Here is a 26788-nt window from a genome sequence, read left to right as displayed (position 1 = left end):
CTCCATGTGATTTTCTCCAGTCCCGCTGAAGTTCTTTGAATTACCCATCATTGATGACCAGTTCAAACTGTGGATCAACAAAACTGCCTTCCTTAATCTTGGCATCAGTTATTCTGGGAAACATCTGTCTCAAATATCGAAATCCTTTACGGAAATGTTTGGGTCTGATGACAGCAGATTCCATCCTTGCAGTCTTGAACTCAGTAATTCTGCTTTTACCTTTGACAAACTTGAGTCTCTGACCAGGTAATTTAACTCAGATTGAGTTCTCAGATGAGTCTCACTCAACATTAGGGGTTCAAAATCTGTATCAGCATCAGTGTTGTTTTCCACTCCTGGCTCATTCATCATGGCATCTTCATCTGCCTCCTCTTGACTCCATCTCTACTGTGGCTTCAATACTGAAAGACTATTGCCATACAGCCCAGGTCACATGGCTGAAGGGAGATTGTAGTATTCAAAAGATTTCTTGCTTTTAGCAGATAAACCAAATGCACTGGCCAGATGGGAGTTGCAGTCTGTCACATGATCCTTCTGCTCTCACCATATCATGACAGTGAACGGCATTGACTTCTGCGTACTTCTGAGCCAAGCTCCAAGATCGACAGTGTATGTTGTACAACAAATGTGAGGAGCCCAGGCTTTGTCTTGGTCACCAATATAACACCCAAAGTAGAGCTCATTGGCTTTCTTAATAAGAGGAGTCATGCTCTGCCTTTGCGATTTGAGTGTATATTCACCACAAATATAACAGAAAGTATCATGGCTGTTGCATCACTGGTGATACATTTTGCTGTCACAAGTACTCCTGAAAATACAATTTTTAAAATAATAAGTACACACAATATGCTATGCACTTAGCATGATCACAATCCGATATACATGCATATGAAATGCATAGAACGGTGAGTGCATGATTCTTTTATAGCCTTTCTAAAACCTGTCGTGACATGCAGCATCTGCTTTGCCAAAGCATGCCCAGGTATGCCTGGACAAGATAGAAAACTTTTCAGCATACATTGTGGGCAACATTTCAATTGACTTCAATTATGAATTGATAACAAATATAGGCAATTTCAATAAAATACTGAATTTCATCATCTGTAGCCCAAAATCCACAAGACACACTCAACAGTATTTAGAAAGCAAACTCTTTGTAGTCTAGTGTTCTTAAAAGGCCTTTTACAGCTAAGCAGAAAGTACTAGAAATATTCAACAGATCAGGCATCATTTGTAGAGATTTTTCAGCTGACAACTTTTCTCCACAAATGCTGCCTGACATGCTGGGTGTTTATAGTTTATAGTATTTTATGCTGGATATTTCAGATATCCAGCATCTGAAGTTCCTGGCTCACTTATATCCTTTTACCGGTGTTGAGAGATGGGCAACTGAGTTTGTCAATGGTGCCACAGCAAAGCTGGATGTTTGTGCCGTCAGGAAGACTTTATAAGGTAAGTAGCAATCTTACTTTGAAGCAATCCTGTGTTTCTCTCACCATGTAAAGCACTGCATTTATTAACCAATCGATTTTCTGAAAGCACATTGAATGGTCATTGTCTCATTGTCGTGATCTCATCATAAGCTCCTGAGAGGTCTGCATAGGGTGGCTCTCAAGAGGGTTGTGGGATATTAGAAATCACTTTTCAAAATAATCAGAATCAGAATGTGAGTTGGGTTTAATGCCACTGGCATATGATGTGAAATTTGTTGTTTTAGAGCAGCAGTACATTGCAATATATAAAAATAAAAGAACTATAAATTACAATAAGAAATATATACATACATAAAAGAGATAGAAGGAAAGAACACAATAGTGTAGGTGTTCGTTGGGCATTCAGAAATCTAATGGTGGAGGGGAAGAAACTGTTCCTGAACAGTTGAGTGCCTGTTGTCAGGCTTCTGTACCTCTGTGGCCTCCTCCATAATGGTAGCAGTGAGGAGATGTGATGGGTGATGGGGGTCCTAAATGATGGATGTCTCCTTTTTGAGGCATCAACTTTTGATGGTATCCTTGATGTTGTGGGAGCTGGCTGAGTTTACAACTTTCTGCAGCCTTTTCTGATCCTACGCAATGGCTGCCACCACACCCCTCCCCCCCCGTCTTACCAGACAGTGATGCAGCCAGTTAGAATGCTCTCCACAGTACGTCTATAAAAATTTACAAGAGTCTTTGCTGACATGCCAAGTCCCCTCAAACTGCGAATGAAATATAGTCTCTGTGCCTCCGTCATGCCTTCTTTGTAATTGCATCAATATGTTGGGCCCAGGATAGATCTCCAGAGATATTGACACCCGGCAACTTGAAACTGCTCCCCCTTTCCACTTCTAATCCCTTGATGAGGACTGGAGTGTGTTCCCTCGACTTCCCCTTCCTGAAGTCCACAATCAATTCTTTGGTCTGACTGACATTGAGTGCAAGGTTGTGGCTGTGACTCCACTCACCCAGCTGATCTGTCTTATTTAGGTAAGTCTTCTCGTCACCATCTGAAATTCTGCCAACAATGGTTGTGTCATTGGCAAATTTGCAGATGACATTTGAGTTGTGTCTAGCCACACAGTCATGGGTGTAGAGAGAGTAGAACAGTGGGCAAAGCACACATCCCTGTGGTTCACCAGTGTTGACTGTCAACGAGGGAGAGATATTATCTCTGATCCATACTGACTGTAGTCTCTCAATGAGGAAGTTAAGGATCTAGTTGTAGAGGAGGAACAGAAGCCCAGGGTTTGGAGCTTGTCAATTAGATCAAAGTGTATGATTGTATTAAATGCTGAGTTGCAATCAATAAAAAGCAGCCTATGTAGGTAATGCAGTTGCCAAGGTTATTGAAGGCTGAGTGGAGAGCCAGTGAGATTGCATCTGCTGCAGAGCTGTAGTGGCGATAGGCAAATTGCAGTGGGGGTCCATGTCCTTAGGCATGAATTGTTTCTGGCCAAATCCAGCCTCCCGAAGCACTTCATCCCAATAGATGTGAGTGCAACTGGGTGATAGCTGTTGAGGCAGTTCAGCCTGCTCTTCTTGGGCAGTGGTATGATGGTCACCTCTTTGAAGCAGGAGCAGTGAGGTTCAAAGCACATTTATTATCAAAGAATGTATAAATTATACAGCTTGAAATTTGTCTGCTTACAGGCAGTCACAACGCAAGAAACCTCAAATAACCCAATTAACAAAAAACAAATATAAAAACAAAAATCAACTGTGCAGAGAAAAAAAAACACAGTATACAAACAGTAGAAACAAGCTAACAGCATCCCGAACTAGACTGAGTCCCAGACCTGCTCCGGGAGCAGCCAGAGCAGGCTAAGCCAAGCTTTGGTCCCCAGTTTTCACACCAGTGGGACAGAAACACAGAGCAGCCAGATCAGTTCACAGCCTTGGTGCCACGAAGAAAGGCATGAACATTCATGGGAAAGCGAGCAAAATCAGCTCAACCCTCTCCTCTGTACCTCACACTCGGACTTCCAGTCCATCTGCACTGACCAAGCACTGAGTAGTGCCACATTCCGGGACCTGACCCGGGCACCCCGATATGCCTGAGGCCCGAAGCTACTCTCGATCTCACCAAATCGGCTCGGTGCCTGGAGCCGTCCAACCTCGCACCCGGGTTAGGTGGATGGACATCAAAACTCTTCCCTCTTGACTCCTCTCCAAAATGTTCACTCCACCTCCGGCAGCGATACCACCAACTCTGTCTATGAACCAATGGCCCGAATACGTTGTGCCTTGCAATGTTCCACCATGACTCATCCCTCAGACCAGCCTCACCTTCTCCTAACTCCTCACTGTCTGTGGTGATAATTCACCACAATTTGCTTCATGAAGGATGTTATAAGTAACAGTTTTAGTCGATACTCTTACCAGTAAGCCGTTACACATCTTCTGTAGTACCATCTTAAACCAGACTTAGAGATTTCTTCACATAGGTCTTGATGAAGTTGGTGATTGAAGATTCCTTGACCACTCCCACTAGTTGGTTGGCACATGTTTTAAGTGTCCTACCATGTACACCATCAGGGTCTGATGCCATGCGAGTGTTTACCCTCTTGAAAGATGTTCTGATGTTGGCCCCGGAGATACATGGTCACCAGGTGCTGCAGGTGTGATTTTATTCTCCCTTTCAAAGCATGCATAAAAGGTGTTGAACTCACCTGGGAGTGAATCATCACAGCCATCCATGATGTTAGGTTTACCTTGTAGAAAATAATGGCCTTCAAACCCTGCCAAAGTTGATGTGCATCCAATTGAATCTCTTACTTAAGTTGTATTTGTTTTTTTCATTTTTAAAGTAGTCTTCTGTAGGGCTTACCTGGATTTCTGGTATAATTTTGGATCATCGGCCTTGGATACCACAGATCTAGCACTCAGCAGACTACAAATTTGCTGGTTCATCCACAGCTTTTGGTTTGGGTATATCTGGTATGTTCTTGTAGGCACATACTCATCCACATAGGTCCTGATGAAGTCGTTGAAAACTGTGGCGTATTCATTCAGATTCAAAGATGAATCCTAGAATATTGTCCAGTCCACTGACTCAAAGCAGTCCTGTGAATGTTTATCTGACTGTCTTGACCATACCTTCTTGGCCCTGAGGTCCTTAGTCTCTGCCTTTATGCTGGGATACAAGTACAGACAAGTAATCAGACTTTCCAAAGTGTGGCTGTTGGATGGCATGGTAGGCATTCTTGATGGTGGTATTACAGTGATAAAGTGTGTTGTCTCCTCTGGTTCCAAAGGTGATATCTTGCTACTAGTTCAGCGACTTCATCAAGTCAGTTGGTTGAAATCCCCCGCAATGATAGGGAAGGTATCAGGGTGCGCTATTTTGTGACTGCTGATCATGACGCTCAGCTCCTCCTAGTACTTCCTGATGTTGGCCAGAGGTGGAATGTACACCACTACCAGAATGACAGCGAAAACTCCCTCAGCTGGTAAAATGGATGACAGCTGGCTGCCAGATGGTCCAGGTGGGGTGAGCAGGATTGAGACAGAACCACCATGACTGTGTACCACGATGAGTTAATCATAAAGCATATTCCACCTACTCCACCTTTAGAAGATTCCAAAGGTGATCTGTCTTTATGGTGGACAGAGAAACCCTCAGGCGGTAGCACTGTGCCTGAAATGGCAGGAGATAGTCCTGTTTCTGTGATGCAAAGTGCACAGCAGTTCCTGTCATCTTCAATTTTATTTTCCAGAGACTGTACATTCATCAGCAGGATAGTCGGGAGTGGAGGGTCCTTTGCATTTCAATTGTACTTGTAGCCTGGCGTGCCTTCCCCATTTACTTCCTCTTAAAGAAGAACTGCACTTACGTTTTGAATCTGCCGTCCGGGGTCTGCTGATTTTGAGAATCAATTGATTTTTTAACCGTCTTGCAACAATATTGCTTACTGAAGTTCTCATGGCTCTGATGTGGATTTCAGCTTTAGTAGTACTAAATGGAAATGTTTGATGTCTCCCATTGAAGCTGCACAGAAAGAGTTGTCACTTATTGGCACCAGGTGTTCCCAAACTAGGGTCCACAGACCCCTCGTGTAATGATAGGGGTCCGTGGCATCAAAAAAGTTGGGAACCCCTGGTTTAGGCAGGGGTAGATAAAACAGTTTCTTCTTGGGAAGGTCAAGAGTGTCTTCCTCAAAGGCTAGTGGAAAGAGATTTTGGAGTATTTCTGTTCTTCATTTGTATAATTTATCTTTTTCCAATGCTAATTGATTCCAAGTTTTCTTGTATTTTGACTTGTCTAGATTTGAAAATCATGTTGTTCATTGTAATTACTTGACAAGTGCTGTGGATGTATGCCATAGATGTATTGATATCAGACAGTCCAAACTTTAACATTGATTCAACAGGTGCATTGAAGTAGTTTTGATTTCTTACATATTTCCTGATAACTATTATCATTTATGCTAAGCTTAAGACCATAAGACCATGAGATATAGGAGCAGAAGTAGGCCATTTGGCCCATCAAGCCTGCTCCGCCATTCAATCATGGGCTGATCCAATTCTTCCAGTCATCCCTACTCCCCTGCCTTCTCCCCATACCCTTTGATGCCCTGGCTAATCAAAAACCTACCTATCTCTGGCTTAAATACACCCAATGACTTGGCCTCCACAGCCGCTCGTGGCAACAAATTCCACAGTTTTACCGCCCTCTGACTAAAGTAATTTTTCTGTACCTTCTGCCCTAAAACAGTACAATAACCTCCTCTAAGGGATATTCCATCATTTAATACAAAGCTATTTAAATGAAATTCCTATATTCTTTTTAAGAGCATTTTTTTTTAGTGGCCTGTGGCTTTGTTGCTATTTTTGGGTGATTTTGAATCGGGGTGAATCCAGACGGTCTGTAGGTAGCAAGGAATGAGCTGAACTGAACACCAGAATCAGAGTCAGGGTTATTATCACCAGCATGTATCGTGAAATTTGTTAACTTAGCAGCAGCAGTACAATGCAATGCATGATAATATAGAAAGAAAAAAAAAACTACATCAATTTTTCCTGGACCCTGTCAATGTTGTGTTTTACAGTTTGTGTTTTAGCTTGTTTTTTACTGCTGCATGTGGAATTTGTTTTTTTTTGCACATGGGGAGGAGTGGTTTGATGTATTTTCTTTGAATGAGTTCCATGGTTTACCTTGTTTCATGGCTGTCTGCGGGGAAGATCAATGTCAGGGTTGTATACTGCACCACAGACAAGGGAAAGTCTGCAGATGCTGGAAATCTGAGCAACACACAAAATGCAAGCCAGGCAGCATCTTTGGAAAAGAGTACAGTCGATGTTTTAGGCTGAGACCCTTCAGCAGGACTAGAGAGAAATGAGGAGTAGAGTTAAAAGGTGGGGTCAGGGGAGGATGAAATACAAAGTGACAGGTGAAACTAGGAGGGGGAGGGGTGAAGTAAAGTGCTGGGAAGATGATTGTTGAAAGATACAGGGCTGGAGAAGGGGGGAGTCTGATAGGAGAGGACAGAAGGACATGGAATAAAGAATAGGGGGAAGGAGTGCCAGAGGGAGGCGATGGGCAGGCAAGTATATAAGGTGAGAAAGGGAAAAGGGGTTGGGGATGTGTGTGTTGCTTGTATGCTGTATACATACTTTGATAAGAAATGTACTCTGACTTTGGCTTTGAATTGAAAACAGCTGGAGGTTTTCAGCGATAAATCACAATAGTTTAATTTGAAAATTTCGATTAAACAATTAGAATTTCTTTGTCGCTTTCTTCTCTTCCCAGCTCAACACAAAGCAAGATAGATATGCAAGAGAGTCGTAGTCTGGGTGCTTGGCAGAGCTGCAGAGGTCAATGGTCTATGTAAACACAATTAGAAAGTAGGAGAATGAAGAGGTTTTTGGATAATTTTATACTTTATTAGCAGTTGGTTTATTCTGGAACACAATACACTAGTTTGTATTTTGTGATAAATAGTGAATAAATGACTTTAGTTACTTCAGCTACTATTGCTTAGAACTGTTTGAGTGCTTTTCAGCAAATACTTCTGCTAATTACATACCCAATTCATAACCTCTCCAGTTTACCTGAGCAAGCAGGTCAAGCAGCAAGAAGGCTCTTCAACCAATTGGATTGAAATAGGCTCACTGAGGAATGCTAAACAATAAATGGATCATCATACGAGAAGTGAGGCAAAGATTGGGCATACACATTAGCAGAAAGCACAGCCAAAAGTATGAAATATAACAAAAGTAATGTGATGCTTTAAAATCCTTCAAAAATTATATTTTCTTCTAAGGATTACCTAAGTAATTCTGTCCAACTACATTTATATAGAGACTGGAAGTTGCAATTATTTTAATTACTGTAAAACTGTTATTTTTAGAAGAACATTCAGGGTAGTAACTTGCTTACTAACTTCAATGGAAATAATGAAAATAGTCAGCCAGAGAGCGGGTTGTTGTTTTTCTTCTTTGGGACATTATCTTTGTCATCTTAGGAGTCTGGCTACTAAACCCTTTTTGACTTCCATACACTGAGTCTTTTACAGACTTCTTGGAAGTGACAACCCTGGGCATTGGGATTGCATTGCAGCTTTCGGAAATAATTCTATCTGTACCTTCAGACATGGGAGTACCCTCAGGACTGCTGGTGGTCAGGTGAGCACTTTTTATGCTAATCTGTAAAGGCCTGGAAGTGCTTAATTTTCATTTGTTTTGTTGAAATATATTACCAAAGGAGAATTTTTGCAGTGGAGAAGTAAGGCTGGAAGAGAGATTATAAATGACCTGGATGTGTGAATTCGAATCATTGGGATTTTGTCCTTCACAGAACCACTTCAAACATCAGTCTTGAATATGTAGTTTGCATTAACTGCACCCACAGGTTACAATTCATTGAAGATGCTAGTTTGGCACTAATTCTAATATACTGTGATTCAATATACAGTTAGTTTTGCTTAGTAAGTGATGTCAAACATGAGGGTCCCTGTTGTCAACATCAAGAAGTAAGTAAGAGGTTGTCAGCTGAGAGAGATGAACTTGCACCCTGACCTCAGGATGTGGATTTGAATCAGTATGAGTCAGAATTTATCTGCGTTGTGAGTTGAATTGGACATATGTGGCAGTATCAGCACTTATTGTCCATCCCTAGTTGCCCCAGAACAGAGGAGGCAGTTAAAAATCAAGAGCCATATAGAGGATTGATCTGAAGAGAATATTTCACATGATCTCAGATATTCTCTCTGTCTTTTCCACTCCCCACTCCTCTGTGCAACTTACAGCTGTCCTGTTTTCTAATTTTTGCCAGTTTTGATGTCTTTGACATGAAATTGTAACTTTGTTTCACTTTCCTTAGCTGCTGCCTGACCTGAGCATTTTCAGCATTTTCTGCTACTGTACAGCCAATAGTTTAACAGTGGCTGGTGGGACATCCTTGGCTTTGTGAAATATAACAACCCAGAATTGAAGAGCCTCTGGAACATTGCTTCTAAGCCAAGAAGAGAGCTGTTTAAACTCCAAACCTCACTCCAACCTCAATAGTTGCTGCTCTTGAAACAAGGGCCCTCCATAATAGTAACAGCTCATCTTAGGTGTTCAGAGATGTTAACCCCCGCCCCCTTGGATTTGAGGTTCAATTCCTCAGGTCTGACACGGTTGAAACCCTGGATCAGACTTCTTCCTAGGTAAGGTCTCTGACAATTGAGCTTCCTCTGTCATCTTGGGGCTCCTCACTTGTTCCTTAGTGTGTCCTACGGTGCTCCAAGCTGATATTGAAGCTCATATTGGATAAAATGTGTCATTTCTGGAGCTAAAACTTCATAGTATGTAGAGAAGCCATAACCTCTTTCTTTGAAGTCTTACTGTTTTATAGCACAGAAATGGGCCATTCAGCCCATCACATGCATGTTGTCATTATATCTACCTACACTAGTCCCATGTATCTGTATTAGGTCTATGCCTAGGTGATTCAAGTACTACTTAGATGTTTTTTGATTGTTGATGGTGTATTTCTCTGCCTCATAGTTCCCACTGGCCTTGCGGCTAGACCCCGTTAGTATTGAGATCATGCAGTCCAACTCCTCGAACTAGGAGTTATTTGTAATAAAAGGGATAAATGAATTCAGATAGTGGACTAGATACATTCTATTTAATAAAATATGCAATATTGGTGTTGACAGTTGAAATCTCATTAAAAGATCCTGTGGAATCAGTAGCTACAACATAACTATTGCCCTATAAATGAAGCTAAATGGTAGAATGGTCAACATTCCTACAATTGTAATGATTGACTGAATTTGATTAATAACATTTATTATTTTGGCCTTTCATCCTTCATTTGTCTTGGACGCCATTTCATTTTAATGTCCTGTTATAAAGCTTATGGATGTAGAAGACATGGAAACAGGCTGTTTGGTTTACTGCATCCCTGCCTGATGATCATTTGTGGTAATCCCATTTCTTCCTTGTATCCCCATCGTTTCTCGCCTCTCATTTCATTCCCTTGTCACTCACCTCCACTAGGAGCTTATTATAACAACCAATTAATTCTCCCCAAGCAACATGCCTCAGAGTTATACAGCCTGCAAACAGACCCTTCAGCCCATCTTGTCTGTGCTGATCAAGTTGCCTAACTGAGGGAGAAAGCTGAAGTATATAGGGTAAATCCATGAGGTCACAGGGAGAAAGTGCAGTTTGTGCACAGGCAGTATCCAAGCTCAGAACCTGTTATCTGTGGTTAGAATAGGACCAAGTAGCACATAGAGTAATAATACTGTGACATGCCCTTCTTCCCCAGCAGGCATTTGCCTGTGTTGTCTCTGTCCATCTGGCTGAGTGGATAGGGGGAGGTGTAGGGAAATATTGGTTGGAGAACTGTGGAGAATTCTCCAGTGCATCTTCAGGGAGGGGTTTAGTTGAACTTCTCACCTGAAAGGCAGCAATCATTACTACATCAGACTGATTAAGGTTGTGAAAGCTTTGGTGTGGCCCTTGAACTCAGAACCTTCTGCATGAAACAAAAATGCCACCACTAAACTATAACCATAGATCTCCACTCTTCTGTCAATTCCTTGCCACAAAGAACACCGACAATGCTAATTCTGGCATCTTTCTATCCCAAATGTCTGTCAGATTTCTCATATAAAATTACTTCAAAATTATTATTGGCTTTACAGGTATTTGTGTCATCCTCCAGTGATGAAAGACAATATAAAAAGTTGAGATCTATATTTCATATATTTTGTTTGAGTAAGCCTTGGTCAAACATCTAGCATTTCTTTCATATTGTAATGCGTGCTGTTCTGTAAAAATATGTATTTATTTTCTCACCTTAGCAACTTTAGAGGATCCTATATATGATAACTTCCATACGTGATCAAATATAAGTTTTAATATACACTTAAACATTTTAGGTATATCTACTTATTATAACACTGGGTCGGCCAATCTCTAATCCTAATTCTTATCTAAAGGTGTCCTTTTCAGACAGCTCCCTAAATAGGCATCCTTGATGAGGCCAAAGGAGAGGCAACTGCACAGACAAACCCTGCTTTGTTAATGGCCTGCAAATGCCAGAACTTCCATGAGAAATTTGAAGAAAACTCCAGACATCATGGTCATGCCCCCGTAGTTTTACCTGATAGTAATAAGCCAAGAAGTAACTACTGCAAATTCCATCTCAGCATGGTTGTCCCTAATGTTTCAGAATGCAATTTGCAAAAATCTTGGTAACATCATATTAAAACACTTAATGGTTTCTGGTGATATGAGCTCAGCGCTCATTTCCCTTTCAATGTTTAAAATATTCCCTGACACAATTTAAACAAGTGCATCTAATGTTTTATTGTGCTTACAGTATGTGCAATGACATGATTTTCTCTTGGTGTTCTCTTTTTACACAGGGTAATGACTTCATTACATACCAGCATCAATGTACCATCAGCTTAACTGCTCGATGGTCATTTGCAGCTCTGATAACTTTCTTCCCAGCAAGAGTGTTCCTTTCACGCTGGTGCTTTTCAAATGAAGCTCAGTTTGAGTAAAGGTAATAATTAATGATGGCCAGGCGTTATAAATAAAACAATTTAAAAGCTAGTCTCATGTAATCAAATGCAGTCGTTAAATAATAACAAAGCCAACATTTTCTTGTGAGAGAAGATAATTGCTACATTTCTCAAGAAGTTATTTTCTGCTGTAAAATGGGGCAACAAATTTAACTTTTAACCAAGTCATAGAAATATATTAGCTATTGGGGTATCAATGTATCAACTTGATGACAATGCTGATCATTGAATAATATCTGCCAGTTTTGGAAGTAAAAGTTAACTAAAGAGTTGATGGAGGTTAAGAAATGTTCCACCCTACTTGTATCTGACTAATCCTAATTATATTGAGATGCTTTCAAACTAACTAAACACAAGTTCATAAGAGAATCAAGTTCAGTTAGATTCAGATTCTCTGATCCATTTAGCCCCTTGTTCCTACTCCAGCATTAAATAAGATTACAGTAGTGCTCATGCATTCAAATCCAATTAGGTAAAGTCTAATAATTTTGTACATTCTCAGATCAGGTAAAATAAGGACAACATTTATTAGTTTTCTGTGAAAATCCTAGCAGACCCCAGAGAGATCATTGGCAACAATCTGCTGGAGGAACACAGTGTGCTGAACAGCATCTGTCAGGGGAAAGGGATTATTGATGTTTCAAGTTGGAATCCTGTATCAGGAACATCAACAATTCCTTTACCCCAACAGATGCTGCTCCACCGGCTGATCTCCTCTAGGAGATTGTTTGTTGCTCCAGAACCCAGCATCTGCAACCTGTGAAATCCTAGTTCCTCTGTTCTTTGCAGTTTCCCGATGAGTTATTATATTGCATAAACCAGTAATGCTCACAACTTTTAAAATGAGCACTTGAATCACCAAGGTACAGGTGGTGATGAAGCAAGAGCCTGCAAATGGGAACAGTACAGATGGGTATGTGATGGTCTGCAAAGACACGGTGAGCTGAAGGACCTGTTTCTGAGCTACCTGGCTCTATAATGACCCATCTTTCAAATTCCTTTATCTGCCTTGGAGTTGTATCCCTTAAATGAAATCCAACATTCAAAATACATTCATGATCAAAGTATGTATCCTGTATGCAACCTTGAAATTTGTCTTCTTTCAGACAGTCACGAAACAAAGAAGAACCATAGAACCGGCCCATTCAAAAACAGACATCAAGCTCCCCCTCACCCCCCACATGCAAAAAAATCAAACAAATGGCAACAAGAAAACCAAGTGAACACACAGGAAATAACGTGCAAAATCAAAAGGCATATTTCAGTTCAGTTCAGCTCAGTGTTCATTATCCACAGGCCACCCTGATTCAAAAATCGCTGAAAAGTAGGAACAAAAAAGAGTGACCACAACTAGAACTAGATAAACCTGAACTGGAGCCCAGATCTATAATTCGCATCACTTAATCCTTGCTCCATCTACCAACAGCAACAAGGGGGAGAGAGATCAGTCGAACTCAAGGACCTTCCCTCGGGAGCAGCGAGAGACCACTATAGCAGCACCCAGTGAGATGCTGTTCGATGGTGCTGAACGCTTGCTTGCCTTCTGCGCCCACCCTGACGATTTCAGTCTTCCTCGGTGAGATCGGCAATAGATGGAGTCAATCATGGGCTCGCTCTCCATCTCCTGGCTTCCGGTCTTTTGTCGTAGCCTCGTGGAACACTCTTGGAGACAACAAAGCACCAGATCATCATTTAGATGAATTGAAGCTTTTTCTTGACTGTTGGGCTGTACAGCTCTTCAAGTATGGGAATAGCAGCTTTTCACAGTCTTTGAACTGGAAGGTTATCTCCTCTTGTTCCAATTTTTCTTACAGGGGGAATTGTTTCATTTCATCCCACCAAAATGAGTCATAGTGTTACAAAGCTAGAGACATAGAATTGTTTAGCACAGAAATGGGCTCTTTGGCCAACTCATCCATGTGACCAAGGTGTCTACCTGAGCAGGTCCCATCGCCCTGTATTTTTCCTCATATCCTCTAAATGTTTCCTATCCATCTACCTGTCCAAATGTCTTTGAACTGCAATTGTAAACACTTCCTCTGGCAGCTTGCTGCATACACCACCACCCTCTGTGTGAAAACATTGTCTCCAAATTTCCCTTTAACTCTTTCCCTCTCACCTTAAACTGGGTACCTTCAGACTCCCCTATTCTTGCAATGAGTATTTAATCATCTCAACGAGATTATTTAGATCAACCTGTAAAGTTCCACGTATGAGGTATAAAAGTATCTGCCATTCAACTAGGATTTCCGTACTCATTATCAGAGTGGTAAATTAGGAGAACCTTCTTCCCGGCACCCTTTACATGCAGCTCCCTGAGCTAAATGCAGAACCCAGTATAAACACATAATTTCCCCCTTTCTTTTAGTTCTGCCCTTAAAATAGTCACCAAATAAGTTTGTGGTTTTCAGTATCTCTTCTGGGCTAATAAATCTCTCTGCTCCTCCACTGCTTCTTAACAATTCCAACATACTGTGAATTATGTAGTTGAAGTCCAAACTGATTGTAAATTTCAGGTAGGCAGATAATGGATAGAACACTAGGATTAAGTTAGAAACATAGAAACATAGAAACATAGAAAACCTGCAGCACAATACAGGCCTTTTGGCCCACAATGCTGTGCTAGACATGTACTTACTTTACCTCAGGTTACTCATAGCCCTCTATTCTTCTCAGCTCCATGTACCTATCCAGGAGTCTCTTAAAATACCCTATTGTTTCTGCCTCCACCACCGCTGCTGGCAGCCCATTCCACGCTCTCATCACTCCATGCGTAAAACACTTTCCCCCTGACATCTCCTCTGTACCTACTTCCGAGCACCTTAAAACTGTGTCCTCTCGTGTCAGCCACTTTAGCCCTGGGAAAAAACCTCTGACTGTCCACAGAATCAATGCCTCTCATCATCTTATACACCTCTATCAGGTCACCTCTCATCTTCCGTCGCTCCAAGGAGAAAAGACCAAGTTCACTCAAGCTATGCTGTCCAATAAGGCATGCTCCCCAATCCAGGCAACATCCCGGTAAATCTCCTCTGCACTCTCTCCCTGTATCCACACCCTTCCTGTAGTGAGGCGACCAGAACTGATCACAGTACTCCAAGTGGGGTCTGACCAGGATCCTATACAGCTGCCACATTACCTCTCGGCTTTTGAACTCAATCCAGTGGTTGATGAAGGCCAATACACTGTATGCCTTCTTAACCACACAGTCCATGTATGCTCTTCTTCCTTACTCGATCGATTACAAATAGATTAATGGTGGAACAGCGAGTAGAGCCAGCACCACAGAACTCTGGCAGCCCGGGTTCAATCCTGATTTCCTGTATCTTGTCCTTATGACCAAATTAGTATTTCCCAAGTGATCTGGTTTCCTCCCACAGTCCCCCAGAGAGACATGAGTTAGAAGGTAGATTTTTTTTCTTTAAATTGATCCTTATAGGTAGGTGAATGGTGGAATCTAAAGGGAACTGAGGGAAACGTGGGGAGAATAAAATAGGAGGGTTAGCATTGACTCGGAGGGCTGAATAGCTTGTTCCTGTACTGTGCTCGGTGATATAAGTCACCCTGTTTAAATGCAGTAGCTGAATCTAACCAACATTAATTGATATAAACCACATGGACACAGTTAATTCTGAGCGTTAACATGAAAGGCCTGGATAGAGCAGATGTGGAAAGAATGTTGCCAATAGTAAGAAAGTCTATGAACAGAGGCCTTGCCCTCAGAATAGACGGATGTCTCTTTAGAACAAGGGTGAGGAGGAATTACTTTATCCAGAGGGTGGTGAATCTGTAGAATTTATTGCCACAGAAAGCTCTGGAGGCCAAGTAATTGGGTCTATTTAAAGTGCAGGTTGATAAGTAATTAATCAGTAAGGGTGTCAAAGCTTATGGAGAGAAGTCAGGAGTATGGGGTTGAGGGGGATAATAAATCAGTCATGATCAAATAGCAGACTTGATGGGCCAAATGGCCCAATTCTGCTCCTATGTCTTATGGTCCCATGGTCTTGAAATAGTCTGCCAAAGTTTTGCCCACCCACTTCCTCCATCACTTGTCTGCTTCCATCTACATTTCTTGGCATGACATTTAGTGTAATAGGCAATCTAGAGATTTATGCCATTACTTTGATGTACGTATTTTGTGAAAAAGTGAGGCCCCTTGACTGATCCCCAAGGGATACTACTGGCTGAAGATAGATGCCGAATTATCCCCACTTTCTAACCAATTCCTTACACATGCTAACATTTCATCTGATTCCATATACTTCCATGGAATTATAAATGTAAACCTTTGCTGTATTAAGAACACTGATTGGATGATGCAAGTTGCGGCTGAGGTGGTAAGATACGCATAAAACACAATCTAAATTGAGTATTTTGGTTCTGTAAATAGCAGCTGAGAAGCAGTGGCGCATATGGTGGTGTAAGAAGCTTGCAGTTGCAGGAAGGCACTGTGATGCCTGTACTGTAAAGATGTTCTTAGTCATTTATTTTTCTGGTTAATGGCTCTTTTTAGGTACCGAAAGTTACCTTACCAATAATAACTCTTTTAGGCCAATGATATCCATCCATTATCCCTTCAGTGTGTCTTTAGAAGTGCGTTTACAAAAATGTCCAAAACTGTGTCATAAGAAAAATACTCATCCCAGTAATTAACTTAGTGAACCTTGGTTGCGTGTATATCCTTCCTTTGGTAAACGATGTGTATTCCGCATGTGGACTCAGCAGGGTGCTATATAATTGTAGTAAAGCACCTTCTCCCCTTGTACTCAAACCCTCCAGCAGTGAAGATCAACATATCATTGGCTTCTTGATTGCTTGTGTGTTAACTTTCAGCGGTTCATGTAGAAGAACACCCAGGTCCCTCTGAAATACAGGAACAAGGATATGATCTAGGTGGGTTAGAAGGGTGGGATCAAGGAATTAGAAATAGTAAAAAAAAACTGGAATTAGAGAAATTCTTGGGATAGAAATGTAATAAATTCGCAGGAGCTGATGATCTTTATCACAAGGTTTTGAGGAAGTTGTCTTTAGAGAAAGTGACCATCACCTTTCAAAATTCCATAGGTCCTATAAACGTTCTTGCAGTTTACAAGTTAACAAATGTAATGTCACAATTTAAGAAAGGTGGGAAAGAGAAAGCTAGGAAAATTTACAAGTTTATACAGACAAATACAAACAAATTTATCTGACATCAGTAATACAGAAAATGCTGAAACCTATTATCAAGGAAGTCATTACAGGATACTTGGAAAATAATTATATAGTTGGGGAAATTCAGGATTCATTTTTGGAAGGGAGATATTGCTTGACAAATCTATTGGAATTTTTGAGGCGTTAGTAAACAGGATAGGATGAACCAGTTGATGTATATAAATTTTAAGGAGGTCATTGATAAAGAAGCTATATACAAGTGATTATAGAGTACAAAACTTAAATAACACAGAATTGGGTGGGTTTTTTTGGTGTGCTTTGAGTATTTGTTCACATGCAGTAAACAGAGAGTAGATTATTCTTGGGTTAGGAGGGGCCGTGTTGCATGCATTGGAGGCACAAGGGACTGCAGGTGTGGATTCAGGAGCAACAAACAAACTGAGGAGGAACTCAGTGGGTCAAGGTAGGGAAGAAATTGTCAAACTGACAATTGATAATTCCTTCTCCACCACAGTCAGTGGTCACTTTACGAGGTACCTCCTGTACCTAATAAAGTGGCCACTGAGTGTGTGTATGTGGTCTTCTGCTGCTGTATCTCATCCAGTCAAAATTCAATGTCTTGTGCATTCCGAGGTGCTCTTCTATTGCTCATGTGGTTATCTGAGTTACTGTCACCTTCCATAAAAGTTGCTGGTGAACGCAGCAGGCCAGGCAGCATCTTTAGGAAGAGGTACAGTCGACGTTTCGGGCCGAGACCCTTCGTCAGGACTAACTGAAAGAAGAGCTAGTAAGAGATTTGAAAGTGGGAGGGGGAGGGGGAGATCCAAAATGATAGGAGAAGACAAGAGGGGGAGGGATGGAGCCAAGAGCTGGTTAGGTGATTGGCAAAAAGGATATGAGAGGATCACGGGACAGGAAGCCCAGGAAAAAAGAAAAGAGGAGGGGGGAAAAAAAGCCCAGAGGATGGGCAAGGGATATAGTGAGAGGGACAGAGGGTGAAAAAGGAGAGAGAGAAAAAGAATGTGTGTATATATGGATGGCACAAAGTTCAGTGTCATTGTGTCATAGAGTCATAGATTCAGGATTGGCTGTGAGGACAATGGGGAGATGCAGAAAACATATGAATGGACACGGATATGATGGATGGAATATAGTATGGAAAACTATGACATCTTAGAAACATAGAAACATAGAAAATAGGTGCAGGAGTAGGCCATTTGGCCCTTCGAGCCTGCACCACCATTTATTATGATCATGGCTGATCATCCAACTCAGAACCCCGCCCCAGCCTTCCCTCCATACCCCCTGACCCCCGTAGCCACAAAGGCCATATCTAACTCCCTCTTAAATATAGCCAAAGAACTGGCCTCAACTGTTTCCTGTGGCAGAGAATTCCACAGATTCACCACTCTCTGTGTGAAGAAGTTTTTCCTAATTCAGTCCTAAAAGGCTTCCCCTCTATCCTCAAACTGTGACCCCTCGTTCTGGACTTCCCCAACATCGGGAACAATCTTCCTGCATCTAGTCTATCCAATCCCTTTAGGATCTTATACGTTTCAATCAGATCCCCCCTCAATCTTCTAAATTCCAATGAGTACAAGCCCAGTTCATCCAGTCTTTCTTCATATGAAAGTCCTGCCATCCCAAGAATCACTCTGGTGAACCTTCTTTGTTCTCCCTCTATGGCAAGGATGTCTTTCCTCAGATTAGGGGACCAAAACTGCATACAATACTCCAGGTGTGGTCTCACCAAGGCCTTGTACAACTGCAGTAGTACCTCCCTGCTCCTGTACTCGAATCCTCTCGCTATAAATGCCAGCATACCATTCGCCTTTTTCACCGCCTGCTGTACCTGCATGCCCACTTTCAATGACTGGTGTATAATGACACCCAGGTCTCGTTGCACCTCCCCTTTTCCTAATCGGCCACCATTCAGATAATAATCTGTTTTCCTATTTTTGCCACCAAAGTGGATAACTTCACATTTATCCACATTAAATTGCATCTGCTATGAATTTGCCCACTCACCCAACCTATCCAAGTCACTCTGCATCCTCTTAGCATCCTCCTCACAGCTAACACTGCCACCTAGCTTCGTGTCATCCGCAAACTTGGAGATGCTGCATTTAGTTCCCTCATCGAAGTCATTAATATATATTGTAAACAACTGGGGTCCCAGCACTGAGCCTTGCGGTACCCCACTAGTCACCGCCTGCCATTCTGAAAAGGTCCCGTTTACTCCCACTCTTTGCTTCCTGTCTGCTAACCAACTCTCCACCCACACCAATATCTTACCCCCAATACCGTGTGCTTTAAGTTTGCACACTAATCTCCTGTGTGGGACCTTGTCAAAAGCCTTCTGAAAATCCAAATATACCACATCCACTGGTTCTCCCCTATCCACTCTACTAGTTACATCCTCAAAAAATTCTATGAGATTCGTCAGACATGATTTTCCTTTCACAAATCCATGCTGACTTTGTCCGATCATTTCACCGCTTTCCAAATCTTCTTGATTAATGGAAAAAATGGAAGGGCAGGATATCATTTCTAAATAGGGAGATTTTGAAAGGTCTTGGTATTCTGAGAGATCTGCCAATTCTTGTATGTAATCATTGAAAGTTACTCTTCAGGTGAAACAAGCAGTCAACAAGACGAATGGTATATTGACCTTCATTGCTAGAGGTCTGAGTACACCAGCTGAGATGTCCTGTTCTAATTGTAAAGGGTCCTGGTAAGACAACATCTTACAAATTGAGTTTACTGTATACCTGGCCTCTCTATCAAAGGATAGATATGCTGCGGTGAAGACTCATAAACTTGATTATGAGAAGAAGTCATGCAGATTCTACCTACGCTCTCCAGAGTTCAGAACAATGAGTGGTGACCTCATCATTCTTAGGGGACTTGACAGGGCAGATCCAGGGATGGTATTTCCCTCATCTGAAACTGGATGTTATGGAATTGGCCATGTAAAAGAGAGCTGAGAAGAATTTTGTACCCTCACAGGTAGTGAATCATTAGAATTCTGTACCTAATAGGACTATGAAGTCTTAAGTATCAAAGGATTCAAGAAATAGAGAGAGAGCGTAGGAAAGAATAGAGGTTGAAAACATCATCAGGATCCTATAAAAGGTGAGTTATCAGACTTTGGCCAAGTGTAGGGTAGTCTAAAGATAAAGCACATAGGTTTAATTTAAAGTTTAAAGTTCAAAGTAAATTTATTATTGAAGTACATACATAATAAGTAAATTTATTATTGAAGTACAGTATACAACCATGAGATTCATTTTCTTGCAGGCATACTCAGTAAATCTATAATAGAATAATAACCATAACAGAAGCAATGAAAGACCCCACCAACTTGGGTGTTCAACCAGCGTACAAAAGATGAAGAAACTGTGCAAATACAAAAAGAAAGAAATAATAATAGTAAATAAATATTGAGAACATATTGAGTAGTGGCAGATGGAGTTCAACCCAGAGAAGTGTGAGGTGGTACACTTTGGAAAGACAAACTCCAAGGCAGAGTACAAAGTAAATGGCAGGATACTTGGTAGTGTGGAGGAACAGAGGGATCTGGGGGTACATGTCCATAGATCTCTGAAAGTTGCCTCACAGGTAGATAGGGTAGTTCAGAAAGTTTATGGAGTGTTAGCTTTCATAAGTCGGGGGATAGAGTTTAAGAGTCGCGGGGTAATGATGCAGCTCCATGAAACTCTGGTTAGGCCACACTTGGAGTACTGTGTCCAGTTCTGGTCACCTCACTATAGGAAGGATGTAGAAGCATTGGAAAGGGTACAGAGGAGATTTACCAGGATGCTGCCTGGTTTAGAGAGTATGGATTATGATCAGAGATTAAGGGAGCTAGGGCTTTACTCTCTGGAGAGAAGGCGAATGAGAGGAGACATGATAGAGGTGTACAAGATAATAAGAGGAATAGATAGAGTGGACAGCCAGCACCTCTTCCCCAGGGCACCACTGCTCAATACAAGAGGACATGGCTTTAAGGTAAGGTGTGGGAAGTTCAAGGGGGATATTAGAGGAAGGTTTTTTACTCAGAGAGTGGTTAGTGCGTGGAATGCACTGCCTGAGTCAGTGGTGGAGGCAGATATTATATGGGAGGCAGGGTTTGAGGGTTGGCACAACATTGTGGGCTGAAGGGCCTGTAATGTGTTGTACTGTTCTGTGTTCTTAACATGACATGAAGAGTGCTTGAACATGAGTCAATAAGTTGTGGGAACATTTCAATGATGGGACAAAGGAAGCTGAGTGAAACTATCTCCAAGAATCTGATAGTTGAGGGGTAATAATTGTTCTTGAACCTGCTGGTGTGGGTCCTGAGGCTCCTGTACCTTCTTGCTGATGACAGCAGTGAGAACAGAGCATGGCTTGGGTGGTAGGGTCCCTGATGATGGATGCTGTGTTCCTGCAACAATGTTTTGTGTAGATGTGCTCAATCAATATTTTTTCACTATATATCTAAAGAAGTTTGTCAACATTTTAGATGTAATACTGCATCTTCACAAACGCCTGAAGAAGTAAAGACACTGCTGTGCTTTCTTCATAATTGCACATGTGCTGGGCACACAACATGTCTTCCAAAGTAATAACACAGAAGAATTTAGGGTTGCCGACCTACACCTCTGATTCTCCGATGAGGACTGGCTCATCAACCACTGGTTTCCTCCTCTTGAAATCAATAATCTGCTCCTTAGTCTTGTTGACATTGAGTAAGAGGGAATTTTAATGGCACCAGTCTGTGCTGATGGAGATGGTGGAGGAAATGTTGTTTTCAATCCGAAATGACTTGGGTGTGGAAGTGAGGAAATTGAGGATCCAATTGCTAAGAGCGTATTGAGGTCAAGGGCATAGAGTCATAGAGTCATAGATAGCTACAGCACAGAAACAAGCCCTTTGGCCCAGCTTATAAACTGCCAACTTCCTTAGACAAATCTGCAACGTTGCCCTCCATACCCCTCGTATTGATGTACCTATCCAAATTCCTCTTAAACGTTGAATTTGAAATCACATCCACAGCATCTCGTTTCACGCTCTGAGTGAAGAAATTTCCCCCAAGTTCCCCTTAAACATTGCACCTCTCAAATTTACCCATGACCTGTAGATGCAGTGTCACCAAAGCTTTGTGTAAAAAGCCTGCTTTCATTTGCCCAATCTATACCCCTCATAATTTTGTATAACTCTATTGAATCCCCATCAACCTTTATGTTTTAGGGAATAAAGTTCTAAGCTATTCAACCTTTCCTTATAACTCCGGTCATCCAGACACGGCAACGTCCTTGGACATTTTCTCTATACTCCTTCAACCTTATTTACATCTTTCCTGTAGGTAGGTGACCAGAACTGCACACAATACTGCAAACTAGGCCTCACCAATGTCTTATACAATTTCAATAATAACATCCCAACTCCTGAATTCATTACTTTGATTTATTAAGGCTGATGCACCAAAAGCTTTCTTTACAATCTTATCTACCTGTGATGCCTCTTTCAATTAATTATGGAGCTGAATTCCCAGATTCTTTCGTTCTACCTCACTCCTCAGCGTCCTACCGCTCACTGTGTAAGACCTACCCTGGATAGTCCTTCCAAAGCGCAACACCTCACGCTTGTCCGTATTAAATTCCATCTGCCATTTTTCAGCCTATTTTTCCAGCTGGCCCAGGTTCCACTGCAAGGTTTCATAGTCTTCCTCTCTGTGTCCATTATTCTCCCAGTCTTGGTATCATCCACATATTTGCTGATCCCGTTAACCACATTACATCCAGATTGTTGATATAGATGAGAAATAACAATGAACCCAGCACTGATCCCTGAGGCACTCCATTAGTCACAGGCCTTCAGTCAGACAGACAACAGTCTACCACCACTCTCTGACTTCTTCCACAAAGCCAATGTCGAATCCAATTTACCACCTCATCTTGAATGCTGAGTGTCTGGTGTGGGACCTTGTCAAATGCTTTGCTAAAGTTCATGTAGACAACATCCACTGCCTTGCCTTCATCAACTTTTCTGGCAACTTCCTCAAAAAACTCTCTAAGATTGTTTAGGCATGACCTAGCATGCACAAAGCCATGCTGACTATTCCTAATCAAGACCTGTCTATCCAAATACTCATATATCAGGTCCCTTCTAATAACTTTCCCACTACTGATGTCAGGCTCACTGGCCTATAACCTCCTGTTTTTCTCTTTGAGCCTTTTTAACCAGTGGACCAACATTACATATGCTCCAATCTTCTGGGACCTTGCCTGTCAACAAGGATGATTTAAATATCTCTGCTAGGGTCTTGGCAACTTCTGAACTTTGCCTCCTGCAGGGTCGAAGGGAACACCTTGTCAGGCCTCCCAGATGCCGGGATCAGAGACGTCGCAGCATTTTAGATGGGGATGGAGAGCAGCCAGACTTCTTGGTACACATACATAGGATGGAAAAGCAAGGAGGTCCTGAAGACAAAATTTAGAGAGCTAGGCAGAACACCAAGAGGCAGAATCTCCATGGTAGTAATTTCTGGATTGCTACCTGTGTCACATGCCAGCGAGGGCAGTAACAGGACAATTTGGCAGATAAATGCATGACTGAGAATGCAGGGCTTCACGTCTTTGGATCATTGGAATCTCTTCTGTGGGGAGGTATGACCTATACAAAAGGGATGGGTTACTCCTGGATCTGAGGGGAACCAATTCTTGTGGGCAGGTTTGTTAGAGCTGGCCGGGGGATGGGAACTGGAGTGAAAGGACTCAGGATAGATCGGATAGTTGCACAGTTACAGGCCGTCAGGTCTGATATTGTGGCCATCACTGAATCATGGCTGAAGGATGGTTGTAGTTGGGAGTTGAATGTCCAAAGTTACACATCTTTTCAGGGAGATAGGAAGGTAGGCAGAAGGGGTGGTGTGGCTCTGCAGGTAAAGAATGTCATCAAATCAGTAGAAAGTTGTGACATAGGATTGAAAGATGTTGAATTTTTTTGGGTTGAGTTAAGAACCTGCAAAGGCAGAAAGGACCCTGATGGTTTCAGTTTCTGGGAAAAATGAGGATAGATGTTCTAAAAACAAAGAAATACTCAAATGGCAAAATAGTACAATGGGCTGACAAGGGAAGTCAGAGTTAATATAAAAGCAAAAGAGAAGCATACAACAAAGGAAAAATTAGTGGGAAGATTGAGGATTGGGAAGCTTTTAAAAACCTACAAAAAGCAACTAAAAGACTCATTAGGAGGGAAAAAATGGAATATTAAAACAAGCTAGCAAACGATATCAAGGTGGATAGAAAAAGAGTTTGCAAGTAAAGAAAAAATAAATGATAGTGGATATAGGATCAGTCTTCACTGTGGAAGACACTAGCAGTATGCCAGATGTTGAAGGGTGTGAGGGAAGAGAAGTGCGTGCAGTTACTATTACAAGGGAGAAGGTGCTCAAAAAGCTGAAAGACCGAAGGGTATATAAATCACCTGGGCCAGATGAACAGCACCCTAGGATTCTGAAAGAGGTAGCAGTAGAGATTGTGGAGGCATTAGTAATGATCTTCCAAACATCATTGGACTCTGAAATGGTGCCAGAGGACTGGAAAATTTAAGAAAGGAGGAAGGCAGCAGAAAAACAATTATAGACCAATTAGCCTGACCTCAGTGGTTGGGAAGATGTTGGAGTCAATTGTTAAGGATGAGGTTATGGATATTTGGTGACACAGGACAAGATAGGACAAAGTCAGAATGGTTTCCTTAAGGGAAAATCTTGCCTGATGAGCCTACTGGAATTCTTTGAGTAGATTACACGTAGGATAGATAGAGGGGATGTAGTGGATGTTGTATATTTGGATTTTCAGAAGGTTTTTGACAAGAGTCACACATGAGGCTGTTTACCAACCATGGCCCATGGCATTACAGGAAAGTTACTGGCATGGTTAGAGCATTGGCTGATTGGTAGGAGGCAGCAAGTGGGAATAAAAGGATCCTTTTCTGGTTGGCTGCCAGTGACTAGTAGTGTTCTGCAGTAGTTGGTGTTGGGACCACTTTTCTTTTTATGCTGTATATCAATGATTTAGATAATGAAATAGATAGCTTTGTTGCCAAGTTTGCAGGTGATACAAAGACTGGTGGAGGGGCAGGTAGAGTTGAGGAAACAAGAAGGCTGCAGAAGCACTTAGACAGCTTAGAAGAATGGGTAAGAAAGTGGCAAATGAAATACAATGTTGGAAAATACATGGTCATGCACTTTGGTAGCAGAAATAAATGCACCGACTATTTTCTAAATGGGGAGAAAATCCAGAAATCTGAGCTGCAAGGGGACTTGGGAGTCCCTGTGCAGAACACCCTGAAGGTTAACTTGCAGGTAGAGTCAGTGGTGAGCACGGCAAATGCAACGTTAGCATTCATTTCAAGAGGTCTGGAATATAGGAGCAATGAAATGATGCTAAGGCTTTATAAGACACTGGTGAGGTCTCACCTTGAGTATTGTGAACAGTTTTGGGCTCCTTATATGAGAAAAGTTTTGCTGGCATTGGAAAGGGTTCAGAGGATGTTCATCGGATGATTCCAGGAAGTGAAAGGGTTAACACATAAGGAACGTTTGATGGCTCTGGTCTGTACTCACTGGAAGTTAGAAGGATGAGGGGTATCTCATTGAAGCCTTTCAAATGTTAGAAGGCCTAGACAGAGAAGAAGTGGAAAGGATGTTTCCCATGGTGGGGTAGTCCAGGACAAGCGGGCACAGCCCAGGATATAGGAGTGAGAATTTAAAACAGAGAAGCAGAGAAATTTCTTTAGCCGGAGCGCCATGAATCTGTGGAATTTGTTACTACAGGTAGCTGTGGACAGCAGGTCATTGGGTGTATTTAAAGTGAAGATTGATCAGTTCTTGATTGGCCCTAGCATTAAAGGTAATGGGGAGAAAGCTGAGGATTAGGGCTGAAGATGGGAAAAAAGGATCAGCCATGATTGAATAGTGGAGCTGATTTGAGGGGCTGAATGGCCTAATTCTGCTCCTATGTCTTACGGTCTGATTATTTGCCCCTCCCCCCCATTTGCCTTAAAACATCAAACATCTCCTCCTCTGTAGTCTGTATAGGGTCCCTGACCTTGCCGGAGACTCGCCTCATATCTATAGACTCTGTGTTCGCCTCCCGAGTAAGTACCGATGTAAAAAGTCCATTTAAGATCTCCCATATCTCTTTAAGCTTTATGCATAGATTACCATTCTGATCTTCCGGAGGACCAATTTTGTCCCTTGCAATCTGTTAGTTCTTAACATATCTGTAGAAACCCTTAGGATCTTCCTTCATCTTGTCTGCTATAGGAACTTCATGCCATCTTTTAGCCCTCCTGATTTCTTTCTTAAGTGTTCTCTTGCATTTCTTATACTCCTCAAGTAACTCATTTGTTCCTACCTGCCTGTACCTGCTTTACACATCTTTTTTTCTTAACCATGGTCTCAATATTTCTTGAAAACCAAGGTTCCCTAATCCTATTATCCTTGCCTTTTATTGTGATTGGCACATACAAGCTTTGCATTCTGAAAATTTCACTTTAGAAGCCTTCCCACTTACCAAGTACACCTCTGACAGAAAATAGCTTTTCCCGATCCACGCTTGCCAGATCATTTCTAATATCATCAAAACTAGCCTTTCTCCAATTTAGGATCTCAACCCGAGGACCAGACCTATCCTCTTCCATAATTAGTTTGAAACTAATGGCATTATAATCACTAGATGCAAAGCGTTCCCCTACACAGAGTTCTGACACCTGCTCTGACTCATTCCCAAATAGGAGATCGAGTATTGCACGGTCTCTCATTGTGACTTCTATATACCAGTTTAGGAAACTTTCCTGAACACATTTGACAAACACTGTCCCATCTAGCCCTTTGCAAGTCTCAAGTCAATATGTGGAAAATTAATATCACCTATCACAACCTTATGTTTCTTGCAACAGTCTGCAATCTCTCTACAAATTTGTTCCTCTAAATCCTGTGATCTGTTGAGTAGTCTATAATATAGCCCATTAACCTGGCCGTAGCCTTCTTATTCCTCAGTTCCACCCATAAAACCTCATTCTTGAAGCTTATTGATTAGTGTTGAAGGGATGATGTTGAAAGGACTAGATAGGATGGAT

The 26788-nt window shown here is 41.8% G+C and overlaps 1 long non-coding RNA gene across 1 annotated transcript in view; it reads left to right on the top strand.

The window, feature by feature from the left end:
- The window catches only part of LOC140204519 (uncharacterized), a 55464-nt gene that overhangs the window by 24965 nt on the left and 3711 nt on the right, over window positions 1–26788 (top strand). The window contains exon 2 of the long non-coding RNA XR_011887660.1: window positions 11345–11487. This is a non-coding gene — a long non-coding RNA (uncharacterized lncRNA). The remainder of the gene's footprint in view (window positions 1–11344; window positions 11488–26788) is intronic.

The sequence above is a fragment of the Mobula birostris genome, chromosome 10, assembly GCF_030028105.1.
Source record: "Mobula birostris isolate sMobBir1 chromosome 10, sMobBir1.hap1, whole genome shotgun sequence".
Classification (NCBI taxonomy): domain Eukaryota; kingdom Metazoa; phylum Chordata; class Chondrichthyes; order Myliobatiformes; family Myliobatidae; genus Mobula; species Mobula birostris.
Note: the sequence above shows the minus strand (reverse complement) of the source record. Positions and strands in the feature narration are given on the sequence as shown.